At 55.0% G+C, this 11967-nt stretch overlaps 1 long non-coding RNA gene across 2 annotated transcripts; it reads left to right on the forward strand.

Annotated features, from left to right (window-relative positions):
* Positions 1-3222: 3222 nt before the first annotated feature.
* LOC135314985 (uncharacterized) lies at positions 3223-11140 on the forward strand. 2 transcript variants are annotated; one of them, XR_010374390.1, is made up of 4 exons: positions 3223-3966; positions 4395-4526; positions 5988-6148; positions 7889-11140. It is a non-coding gene; the product is annotated as an uncharacterized LOC135314985 (long non-coding RNA). The 2 variants fall into 2 exon arrangements; XR_010374389.1 differs by lacking the exon at positions 4395-4526 and having other exon boundaries at positions 3226-3966; positions 7889-11139.
* Positions 11141-11967: the final 827 nt, after the last annotated feature.

Consider the following 11967-nt stretch of genomic DNA (forward strand, 5'->3'; position numbering starts at 1 on the left):
CGAAATAACCGGCGAAATAACATTAGGCTTTTTAAAGGGGGGTGGGGGGGTGTGGGGTGGGGGGAAGAGTGGAGGGAGGGGCGGGCTGGGCAAATATCACGTAAAATGAGAGCTAAAGTTCAGCCCGGAGCTTCTTCCCCCCTCCCCCGCGCCCCCGAACCCGCTTTTATTTTTCAATCAGCTAAGATTTAATTAGGAGCCCCCAGGCCGGACGATCTGATATTTTCTCATTAGTTTCCCATCAGTAATCTCGAGTGTTAGATTGGCTTAAAGGTTGTCAACATTTGACCAATTTTATTTAAGGCAAAGAAATCACGCGTTATAGCTCCGGGACGCGAGATCTGAAAATAAATCCTGCCCGGATCAGCGGAACTAACAGGCGAAAAAAATGTTGACAATTCATCGTTGTATTTAATAAGTTGCCTAATGTATAGTACACAGGCGCACACGCGCGGGGAGCGGCACGGGGACACCCGTGCGGCGCGGATCGTGCGCGGGGCGCTCGGCGCCCGGTAACGCGCACACCTGGACGGGGGACGTGATGCGGGGCTCGGGTGCGGGGGTGCGGGGGTGGTGCGGGGTGTGTGTGTGGGGGGGTGTGGGGGTGTGGGTGTGTGTGTGTGTGTGTACATACGCGTGTCCGTGGGCGGGCGCCCGGCGCGGCGGCGCGAGCTCCCAGGCGCAACGTCGGAGCGCCCCCTGCTGGCCGCGCCCGGCGCCGCCGTGGGGCAGCCCCCGCCCTCCGCGCTGCCCTCCGCGCTGCCTCCTGCCCTCCGCGCTGCCCTCCTGCCCTCCGCGCTGCCCTCCTGCCCTCCGCGCTGCCCTCCGCGCTGCCTCCTGCCCTCCGCGCTGCCTCCTGCCCTCCTGCCCTCCGCGCTGCCCTCCGCGCTGCCCTCCGCGCTGCCCTCCTGCCCTCCGCGCTGCCCTCCGCGCTGCCCTCCGCGCTGCCCTCCTGCCCTCCGCGCTGCCCTCCGCGCTGCCCTCCGCGCTGCCCTCCTGCCCTCCGCGCTGCCCTCCGCGCTGCCCTCCGCGCTGCCCTCCTGCCCTCCGCGCTGCCCTCCTGCCCTCCGCGCTGCCCTCCGCGCTGCCCTCCGCGCTGCCCTCCTGCCCTCCGCGCTGCCCTCCGCGCTGCCCTCCGCACTGCCCTCCTGCCCTCCGCGCTGCCCTCCGCGCTGCCCTCCTGCCCTCCGCGCTGCCTCCTGCCCTCCGCGCTGCCCTCCGCGCTTCCTCCTGCCCTCCGCGCTGCCCTCCGCGCTGCCCTCCTGCCCTCCGCGCTGCCCTCCTGCCCTCCGCACTGCCCTCCGCGCTGCCTCCTGCCCTCCGCGCTGCCCTCCGCACTGCCCTCCTGCCCTCCGCGCTGCCCTCCTGCCCTCCGCGCTGCCCTCCGCGCTGCCCTCCGCGCTTCCTCCTGCCCTCCGCACTGCCCTCCTGCCCTCCGCGCTGCCCTCCGCGCTTCCTCCTGCCCTCCGCACTGCCCTCCTGCCCTCCGCGCTGCCCTCCTGCCCTCCGCACTGCCCTCCGCGCTTCCTCCTGCCCTCCGCACTGCCCTCCGCACTGCCCTCCTGCCCTCCGCGCTGCCCTCCGCGCTGCCCTCCTGCCCTCCGCGCTGCCCTCCTGCCCTCCGCGCTGCCCTCCGCGCTGCCCTCCGCGCTTCCTCCTGCCCTCCGCACTGCCCTCCGCGCTGCCCTCCGCACTGCCCTCCGCGCTGCCCTCCTGCCCTCCGCGCTGCCCTCCTGCCCTCCGCGCTGCCCTCCGCGCTGCCCTCCGCGCTTCCTCCTGCCCTCCGCGCTGCCCTCCGCGCTGCCCTCCGCGCTTCCTCCTGCCCTCCGCGCTGCCCTCCGCGCTTCCTCCTGCCCTCCGCACTGCCTCCTGCCCTCCGCGCTGCCTCCTGCCCTCCGCGCTGCCCTCCGCGCTTCCTCCTGCCCTCCGCACTGCCCTCCGCGCTGCCTCCTGCCCTCCGCGCTGCCTCCTGCCCTCCGCACTGCCTCCTGCCCTCCGCGCTGCCTCCTGCCCTCCGCGCTGCCCTCCGCGCTGCCCTCCGCGCTGCCCTCCGCGCTGCCTCCTGCCCTCCGCGCTGCCCTCCGCACTGCCCTCCGCGCTTCCTCCTGCCCTCCGCGCTGCCCTCCGCGCTGCCCTCCGCGCTGCCTCCTGCCCTCCGCGCTGCCCTCCGCACTGCCCTCCTGCCCTCCGCGCTGCCTCCTGCCCTCCGCGCCCGGGGGGGATTAAATGCGGGGCGCACGGAGGGCGCAGGCCGGGGCAGCGCCCCTTACGAGGACGCGTGCCCCCTGCCCCCGCGGCCCCCTTTCGGCCTGGGAGGACCCCTGTGTAAACTGTTCACGCAACTGCCCTTTTCCTTCCTCCGCGAGCGCGGAGCTGCTGATAGCGGCGGGGTGGGGGGCGATAAGGAGGAGAAACGCGCCTTTGTGGCCCCCGCCATGTACTTTGCGCCTCGCTTGGCAGCGCCGGGTTGAGGGGGCAGGCGGTCTGGCCCCACGCCTGCCCCGCGTGGGCAGAGCCCCCCGGGGCGGCGCGGCAGGGCCGGCGGCCCTCGGGCGGCCGCCCCCCCCCCCCCCACTGCGCGCCTGGGCGCGGGGCGAAGCCGCCGGGGGGGGGGCGAAAAGGGCGATAAAGCGGTGCCAAAGGCGTGTCACGTGACCCCGGTAATTTATAGGTAAACCCACGGTTTCGTGTTTACTGAAAACACGACAGAAGGGTAAAATCAACCGATCTGCTGCGATTTCACCCCAGACTGAGCAGGCTGCTCCGCGCCTTCCCCTGCCCCCCCCCCGCGCGCAGACACGCGTGTCAGCCCGCCGGCCCCGCAGCCAGCGCGCCCCCTCGGCCCCGCCGGCCCCCGCGGCCCGCCCGGGGCTCCGCGCATCGCGGCCCCGCGGGGGAGGCGGGGAGCGGCCGGGCAGGGGCGCGGGGCGCGGGGCGCGGGGCGCGGGAGCCGGGCCCCGCGGGCGCCGGCCCGCCGGGAGGACCCGCTGCGGCGGGGGCAGCGCGGGGTGCGGCGGGTGGGCGGCGGAGGCAGGGCTCCGCTCGGGAGCCGCCGGCGCAACCATAGATCGCCCGCCTTTGGAGAGGCCCCCCGGCCTCTTTGTACACCGGGGTGCTGCAGTTAGGTAGTTACGGTTTAAGGGGTTATTTTGTCTATTAAAAAAAATATATATATATCACACAAAACCAACACTGAAAGAAACCTGCGCCTAGTCCCGTCGGTTCAGGGCTGTGCCGAGACAGAGTCCAGCCAAAACAGTGCTTTGCAGAAGATCTCGCTCGCCGGACCGAGACAGTAGTTGCTCAAATTTATTTTCTTTTTGAAAATGTGCCTGTAAGGGAATAGGGGAGGGTGGAAGAGCATATTTATCAGAATACCAGAAGACACCTTTCTCGAAACAAAGGCAAGGGGGAATCATCTCAATTGCAAATCCGTCAGGCAGGGACCAAATAACAATATTTATAGGAAGGCATTCAAAACCACAATGTGCTTAAATAACAGCAACAAATGCCTGCTACAGTTGCTGCAGCGCAGCTTAATAAAAAATTAGCCTTAGTGACAGTCTTGTCAACATCTTAAGTAAATTATCATAGCGCTGGTCTTTGGAGAAGAGAAGCCACACTCCTTGCTAAAACACCTCCTATCATTAATCTTAAACCACTTGAAGATTATGATGGGAAGAACGGGATCAGTAACCATTATAATCGCAAATTGCTGTTAAAAACTCCGCTGTTTATTTTTGCAACCAAAGCGAATGTATCTGGGAAATGCAGAAAAGGGAAGAAAGGAAAACACACGAAAGGCAGAACAATTGAGGCGAATCCTGTTGCAACCTCGATGATAAACACATGGAAAAAGCTGTTACTGCTCTGTGGATTTGATGGAATTTGGGTAGACAGTAGAAAAATAAACAAAACGATGGCTCCGCACCAGTTCTGTAAATGCACCGGTACACTCGAGGAAAGGTAACTTCTTAAAATTAATTGCAATTTCCTGAATATTCGGTATTTGCCTTTTTCTACATCGATCATTTGATAAAGATCAAAACTGTTAAAAACGTACGTGCACCTTTCACCGTTCATACCTGAAAATATATTCATTTCGTCCCTTTCTTGCTCCTATTTGTGTGTGCATTGCGTGTTTTCCAATAATCGTCAGAATAAAGTCCATAGTACAATTTTATGAGGATCCGACATACTCGAAACATTTGCTCAGAGTGAAACCCTTTCAGAACCGACCTGTGATTTTTATTGTAGCCTCTCCTGTAAGAATATCGTCCCCCTTTGAAAATACATTTTTACAGCTGAAAAATAAAATAATACTTCTCTCTCCCTTCCCCCCTCCTCCGCCCCCCCCCCCCCCCCCCCCCCCCGCCTTGTTAAACTACTTCCAGGGTTTGTCAGAGAGGGAGAATCTGCTGGTTTAGGGACACCCGACCTGGAATGTTATCAACGGATCTTTACACCTTCAATGAATCCGCAAATCGATGTGAGCTGGGCACACGTCTGAATACAATCAAACCCAGGTTATTGAAGTTATTCCTTCAAAATGCAGAAGTTTACAGGGAGCCTTGAACCAGCCTGATGCACCCCGGCCGGCCCTCGCCCTCGCCGCCCTCCTCCTCCTCCTCCTCCCCCCCTCCCCTCCCTGGAAGCCAAAAGAAAGGGTGCCATTAAACCGGGGTGGTGCAAATTAAAATAAACCAAGCACTCGTTTTCCCCTAGCGGAGCTGCCTCTCCCCGTTGTTTCCGCGATGATTCACTTCAGCAGCGCTGTACCGGAGGCAGGGGCGGGAGGGCTGCTCTTCCCCCTCGGGCAGGGGGGCGGGGGACTTGCTCCCGGAGGCCGGCGGGCAGCGGCGCGGGGCGCTGCGCTGCGCGGGGCGCTGCGCTGCGCGGGGCGCTGCGCGGGGCGCGCGGGTAGGCGCGGCGGGAGCGGGAGCGGAGCCGGAGGAGCGGCGCTGGGCGCTCCCCCGCCGCGGCCCCGCAGTGACCCCAGCCCGGGGCTGCGGGGAGGTGAGAGGTGACGCTGCGAGCCAGCGCAGACCTGGCCCTTTTAAAGCCACAGCTAATCAGTCCTTTAGTAAATTAAAACGTAGGAACCAGAGGGGAAGCAATTTCGTTGTAAAGAATTACCAGGCGCGCTCCGAGAACGAAATAGTATTGAAATGAGGACGGAGAGATTTGTCACCCAGGAGCAGTTCGGCTAAGATAAACTATAAGATTATACGCACCCTATAGAGATCCGATAGACCTGCGCGTGCGGGAGATCATGTATCACACACACACACACCCCCCCCAGTAAAATAAGGTTACCGAGTTGTTGGAAAACTTCAGCCCCCCAAACCACCCGGCGGGATGGTGGCTCCAGGACACCGGGTGCTTCATCGCCCACCTCGCCAAAGGCTCGGGATTTCATTGTAATAAGGGAAGAAATGAAAGTGGGGAAAAGGGATAAATCTTCCTGTCAATTCATTTGGCTTCGATTTCAAGCTATTCTTTAATCTCTGTAGGAAATGGGGAGCTCGCGGAGCTGTAGGGGTGTGCATACGCACCACGCGCAGGTACCGTGCACGCGTGTGCCGTGGGAAAGCGAGTGGGAGCCCAGCACACGAACTGGCCCACAAACAGTGGGAAATGGTGACAGTTCCATTTTTCCTCTTTAATTAGGAAATATTCCTTGATTGTCTTGGCACCCATTACTTTTTAATAACTCCACAGAATCGGGAGAAGAAGAAACGCTTGCTGGCAAGTGATCTGCTATAAAGAAATTACTTCACTAGGTTAATAAGCAATTGCAAGTACGACACAGTAACAGCCATGAATGAGAGCAAAGGGAAAAAATAAAAAATAAAGACTACTAAAGCAATGATAATATTTGACGGTACATGGGCTTCAGCGGGCGGCGGTCAGAAATACCTAGTTTTGCTAGCGTAGCCCTGTTACAGCTAGATTACAAAGAAACTTTCCCTTTTCATGTGTTCCAGGCAGCAAAATACTGGTTTTAGAAGACCGTGAGTTAGTTTCCCGCATGCTGATACGATTAATTTAGGTGCGGAGGTCACAGATCCGAGGGAGAAGGAAACGGCTGATTTCGCCAGAAAACGCTTCCCCGGCGCAGCCCGCGCCCAGCCTCCACCCAAGGCAGGTAAGCCGCTGCGTGAAACTATTTTTAACTGAACAAAAGGCTGAGCAAACATCTGACGTCAGGGAGTAGCACCCCCGGGGCGGGGGGGGGGGGGGGGGGCGGCGGGCAGCGGTGCGTGGCTGCCGGGCTGCCCGCCCCTGCCCGCCCCGCTGCCCGCCACCGGCCCCCCCAGCCCCGGGGGTGCGAGATCCGGGGGGTCGGCGGCTGGGGGGGGGGAGGGCCGGGGAGGTGACAAAGAGCAGGTACGGCCCCCGCCGGGGGAGCTCAGAGGCACCGCTCCCGCTGAAGCCGCTCCGCAACTTCTTCCTGGGGTCTGAAAAACCGGAGGCTGCTTTTGCCCCCGGGGCACTTTGCCGTGTTCTACCCGCAAGGGCCCCGGGGCTTCGGGCAGCCGGCGGGCGGGCGCTGCTCCCGGTGGGCTGGGGGCAGAGGCGGCCCGGGGCCAGCACGCCCGTGGGCTCGGGGTGACACCCCAAGCCCCCCCGCATCGCCGCGGACCAAACTTGGGCTGTGATGTGAGCGCGAAGAGACGCGAGAAGCGCTGCCAGGTTCGGCCGTCAGGAGAAGCGCCGGGCCGGCGTTGCCGTCCGCGCTCCCCGCGGGGGGGGGGCGAGGCCGCTGCCGCCCGCTGAGCCCCCCTCGGCAGCGGTGGGGTCCCGCCCCCCCCGGGAAGGCTCCGAGCCTCGCCTCTTTCTAATGACCGTCAACTTCAGCAATCCGCTAGCGGGCCACCTTCTCCCTGGGTTTGAAACGCTCGCCCTTCGGCGACCCCCACGCCTGCCCCGCAGGTGGCGGCGGGCCGGGGGATGCCCCGGGGCCGGGGCCGCCCCTCTCCGCCCGGCGCCCGCGCTCGGCTCTTCCTTGCGAGGGTGCCGGCAGCCGGGCGGGGCGGGGGGCAGGAGGGGGAGCAGGAGGAGGAGGAGGAAGGGGAAGGGGGGCCAGCGCCGGGGCGGGGGGCGCGTTCCCGCGGGGGGCGGCGTGCGGTTGCAGAGGGCCGCTGCGAGCACGAAGCGCCGCAAGCCCCTGCCAGCTCCGCCGGCCCCCCCGGCCCCCCGCTCCCCGCCTCGCCGCTCGCCAGAGTCAACACGGAGCCGCGATCCATTCGGGCGATTTAGTTAAAATAAATAAACCCGCGAAGATTCACTAGCGAGCGATGCATCATCGACCAGGAGGTTTATTAAGAGGCTCGTTACGGCCGCGGCTTCAGCCCCTGCTCCGGCGCGGGTGGCGGGGGGGAGGCTGCGGCAGCCCGGCTCGCCCCGCTCCCCCCACAGCACCCCCCTGCAGGGATCGGGCCCCCACCCCCACCCTGACAGCCGCCCTCTTCTCACCGCCACCCCCGGCGGCCCGCGGGGCGGGCAGGGGAGGCAGCCCACCCGACGGCTGGTGCAGAGGGCGCGGAGGCTCGCTTCCCTGGGTGTTTCGGGGGGAGGGAGACATTGTTGTCAGTGGCGACTGTTAACCCAAATAATAATAATAAAGAAAAATCGTTACAGCTGGGTGCTGGCTGAATATGGCAATTACTACTATTGCCAATCACGATTAGAAATAATTATCCTGAAAGCACGGAGGGTTCAGCTGCCAAGGTGTTTTGAATAATCGCTTCAAAACGAACAGCAAAATATCAGGTTCACACACAGGGATGGCCGCAAACTTTCCGTTGCAGCAGCCCGTAGCGGGGATCACACCACGGGTGAGCTCTAGCTCACTTGCGAAGCTCCGATTTGTCCTCTCTTGCAGGCCCAGTGCTGTTTTGCTCCTGCACCATCCTGCGCGGAGCGCCCGTCCTGCTCCCCTCCACCGAGTTCCCTGAGCACACCGGGTGGCCGAGCACCTTCTCAAGCCAGTGGCGTGCCGTGCTCGGGTCCCTTCATCTTAAATAAAAACAAAGCCAGCAGCTTAACAAGGAATAACGTGGTCCCAGAGTGAAACTCCGCTCGCTCTGTTTATGTTGTACAAGTCTACACGGGCCCTCACATTCTAGCTATTTGAAATGATGTGTAACTAGGAGGAGGTCACAGGTGACTGGCAAGTTCAACGTACTTAGCTCAATTATCCAAGTTCCATTTCCAAATTGTGTTCAATTTGATCTTCCTGCCTCCATCCAAATTATCTTAGAGAAAAAAAAAAATCAAATGAAAGCAGACAATTTAAGCCAAATCCTGTACACCATTATTTATATGCAAAATCATTTTTGTGATATATACTCCCCTTAATGGTTATGGGATGCCAGATCTTTCCAAGCGGATTTACAAACCCAGCCATCAAATTATTTCAAGGGCAGGCCTATTAGGGACAAAAATAATTATGAACTTTCAGAAGCTTTGTGAAAAAATAAGTTTCTGAATGTTGTCTCTTTAAATTTTACTTAAGTTTTGGTTTTAATTTAAGCCTGGAGGCACAGTAGAGTCTAATAAGGAGTTTGGAAAATAATGCGCTGTAATCCAGTGCTGAGCTATTTCTCCATAAAATATGGATAAGGAATCAATTCATAAGCGCAAATATCTACTAGGACTGAGTTTTAACATAACATTTCACATGAGCATTCTTACATGCATTATTAAGGAGATAACAAAAGTGCTTGAAATCAAGCTCTATACAGTCACATCTGGAAATGCTCTTTTCTGTCTAATTTTCATTTTTCTGCCTTGAAAAAATGTTAGAAGAAAAACTAGTCTGTCCCCTTGTATATTAACTGTTACCATCAGCTTTTAATCAGCAACATATATAGTTAGATTTACAGAATCCATTCCATGTTGCCCCTTTTAAAGAACAGTAAAATGAAGATAGTATCTTTATTCATTTATAGGAGCTGATGTTAAAACCAAAACCACACACGAATAGCACATACATTGCTTTACACATACAGACAGGCGTGTAGATACGTAGGCACAGAACACTTAACACATGGAAGGACGTCACGGCCATGTGGTGGAAACCATAACAAAAAGTACCTGTGCGTTTCACCAGACCCTAAGCCAGACATCAGCAGATAAGAAGTGGTCTCCGGCAAATTAGTTTAAAATCAGACACAGCTAATTTCTGGAGGTGTTGGAACTCTAGCAAGCTTTGCTGCACGATGATTAATCGCTGTCTGTTTCAAAGGAAGCTCTTAAGGCTTTTCAGTCAAAGAAAGGATTACCACTAAGCAATGAAGGGTTAACAAACGCCCCGCAGGTCGCAAAGAGTTGATATGGGGTTTTGGATTTGGGTTTGGGTTTGTTTGGTTGTTGGTTGTTTTTTTTTGCTAATGTATAATTTAATGGAATTATATTCTGAGGACAAAGATAAAAAAAGTCTCTAAGATCTGCTACTACTTTTTTTTAAAAAAAAAATAATTATATTTTTCCTTTGAATGGAAAGGCAAGCAAAGTATTTTCCAAACAAAATCAGCAAAGATTATTTAGAAGAGAAACCGAAAGCACTGTTTTTTTTAAATACTCTGGAGTTTTCTGAAGAACTCTGATGTACTCACATTCTTATCACAACTATTTTCCTTTTACTATTGTAAGTGGATATTCAAGCTAAATTGATGCTTTATGTATATCCTGTCTCAATTTGTAACACACTATTCTTTGTAAGGAGATAATTTGAAAAAAAAAATACAAAAAAGAAGCAGCGATACCACTGACAACAATTTACTTAAATTCACAAACCTTGAAATTGATGCATCTCCTATCAATCATAGTCAGAAGCCACAGTAAAACACATCCAACATTTGTATATCAAAACTGGGACTAAAAAAACACCCTGTTTTGTTCAATTTAAATGTCCTTCAACATGTTGTCATTTTACACGCCGATATTACTGGGGTATTTCTACTATGGGTTAGCTTTCTTCTGTCAAACATATGCAGGACAGTAACCTTGCAAAATTAAAGTGCATGCCATTATACTGCACAGATGTTTGTTCTCACTCAGTTACTGACAATGAAATACTTATTAAATAATAATAAGGAGATATTGACTTCTCTATTCTGTCGATATGAAGATCTGTTGATCTGTGAGGTTAATATTGATAGGGCAGAGTGAGGTAAACATTTCATCAGGAGGGCAAATAAAACCCAATACTGGCATAAAAAACATAAACCCCGCAACGTTGTACGTAGACAGAAACAAATCCTTTTCGTATTTATTGGGTATACCAGCAGCAGTTCAACCTATCAGCCCACGCAAGTTAAGGCTGAAGTTCTCCACACCCCGTTCAGGAAACATATTCCAAAAATGTCTATCACAGGTATTTAAAACTGAGCTCAAATGATGCCGAGCGCTTGGGGTCTTTAGCCATGCTGCACGTTCTGTTGCGAATGGCACGTTTCCTTTAAGTCTTACTGGAAGGCTCTACATACAAGCTCAATGTTCTTCACATGAAGGGGATTTATATTTGAGCTGGAGAATTGCTTTTTTTTTTTTTTTAATAGGATGAGCTCTCTGTCAAAGTATTATTTTCATTTGTTGCCTCATCAAGATGTCACTGCAAGTTCCCTCTCTTTACCCTCTGCCACAGAACACAATAGTGTACATGAGTCGAACAATACAAAGAGCCATTTAACTTGATGTCTGGCAGAAGAAGCTACTTTCTTGTTCATTATTATCTTTAGATTTTCCTTCATTCTGTTTAAGGGAAGCTCAGGGTTGTATGTTTTAGAAGAATATTCCATCAGTCAGGTAGGTCTCATACTCTGACAGCATTATTTCAGCATGTTGTTTTTAATGTATGGCACTTGTACACGTAAGCAATCTGTGTAACTTGCTTCTGGGCTTTTGAACAGAAATTAAAGACGTGACCTAACACGTAAGACAATAAGAGGCCATACGTTTTTTGGATACAAGCGCCAGAAGAGATACTTGTCAATTTTCCCCTTTTGATTATTAATTAAGGCCTCGATCCTGCTATTAGATCTGCAGGGGCAAAACACGCATGCAGAGCAGCTCTCCCCATAGTGTGACTGTTGGCAAGAGAAGCGCTCAGTCACACAGGGCTTACTGTGACCTAAAAATCAAAACATTACTTTCAGCTGCCCTTGCCAGAGATCACAGCCTGGTTTCTAGGGCAGAAGAGCCCTTTTCACCACCTCCTCCATCTCTCCTGTCGGTAGCAGAACTGTCGTGCTGCAGCAGGGAGGGTCGGGTGAGCACTCGGCGCTTTCTCTGTGTTACTGTGACATCTTGTTGGTAGGACAGTGCAGGAAAAATCACGTTATTGCCATTTGTGCAGCTCCTTGTTCCCAAGGTGCGAGGCTGGCCATCTGCTGCTCCTTCCAGGGATCAGGCGGGGGTCTAATACCTTTTATTCTGTTGTTTGTAAAATATGGTGACTTTTGCCTGAGAAAGGTCACAAAAATGTTTGGTTTTTTGACCTCACGCTTTCTTGTCCTTCTCAGGCCCTTCTTCCCAGCGTGTGTTCTGCGGAGCACTGCTGCTGGCTTTTTTGCACCTTGGGCCACGATGCTGTTTGAAGACTCCCGTCTCTGTAGATTCCTGCATTCACTCAAATCTCTGTAAAAGGCAGAAGTTTGTCCGCTTGTGTTCTGCCGTGCTGGCTGCTTTTGACGGTTTTTAAGATATTTTTATCCTTCTATATCTTGAGAAACTTTCTCCTACAATCATCCAAAATATGTCCCAGTTTCTGCATAACGGTAGTCAGAGGCAGAATCTCTGGGTTTTGGTTCATGGGTACCTTGTTTTTCACCACTTGGTTGGATGTTCTTAAAAGAAAGTTCCTTCTAACGCATGTGTCAGGTAATCCTGGTAATAAAAATCACAGGAAAAAGACACTTTTCAAGCTTTTAAACTCACACTGAGATTTTCTTGAAGTTC

The sequence above is a fragment of the Phalacrocorax carbo genome, chromosome 9 (assembly GCF_963921805.1).
Source record: "Phalacrocorax carbo chromosome 9, bPhaCar2.1, whole genome shotgun sequence".
Lineage (NCBI taxonomy): Eukaryota > Metazoa > Chordata > Aves > Suliformes > Phalacrocoracidae > Phalacrocorax > Phalacrocorax carbo.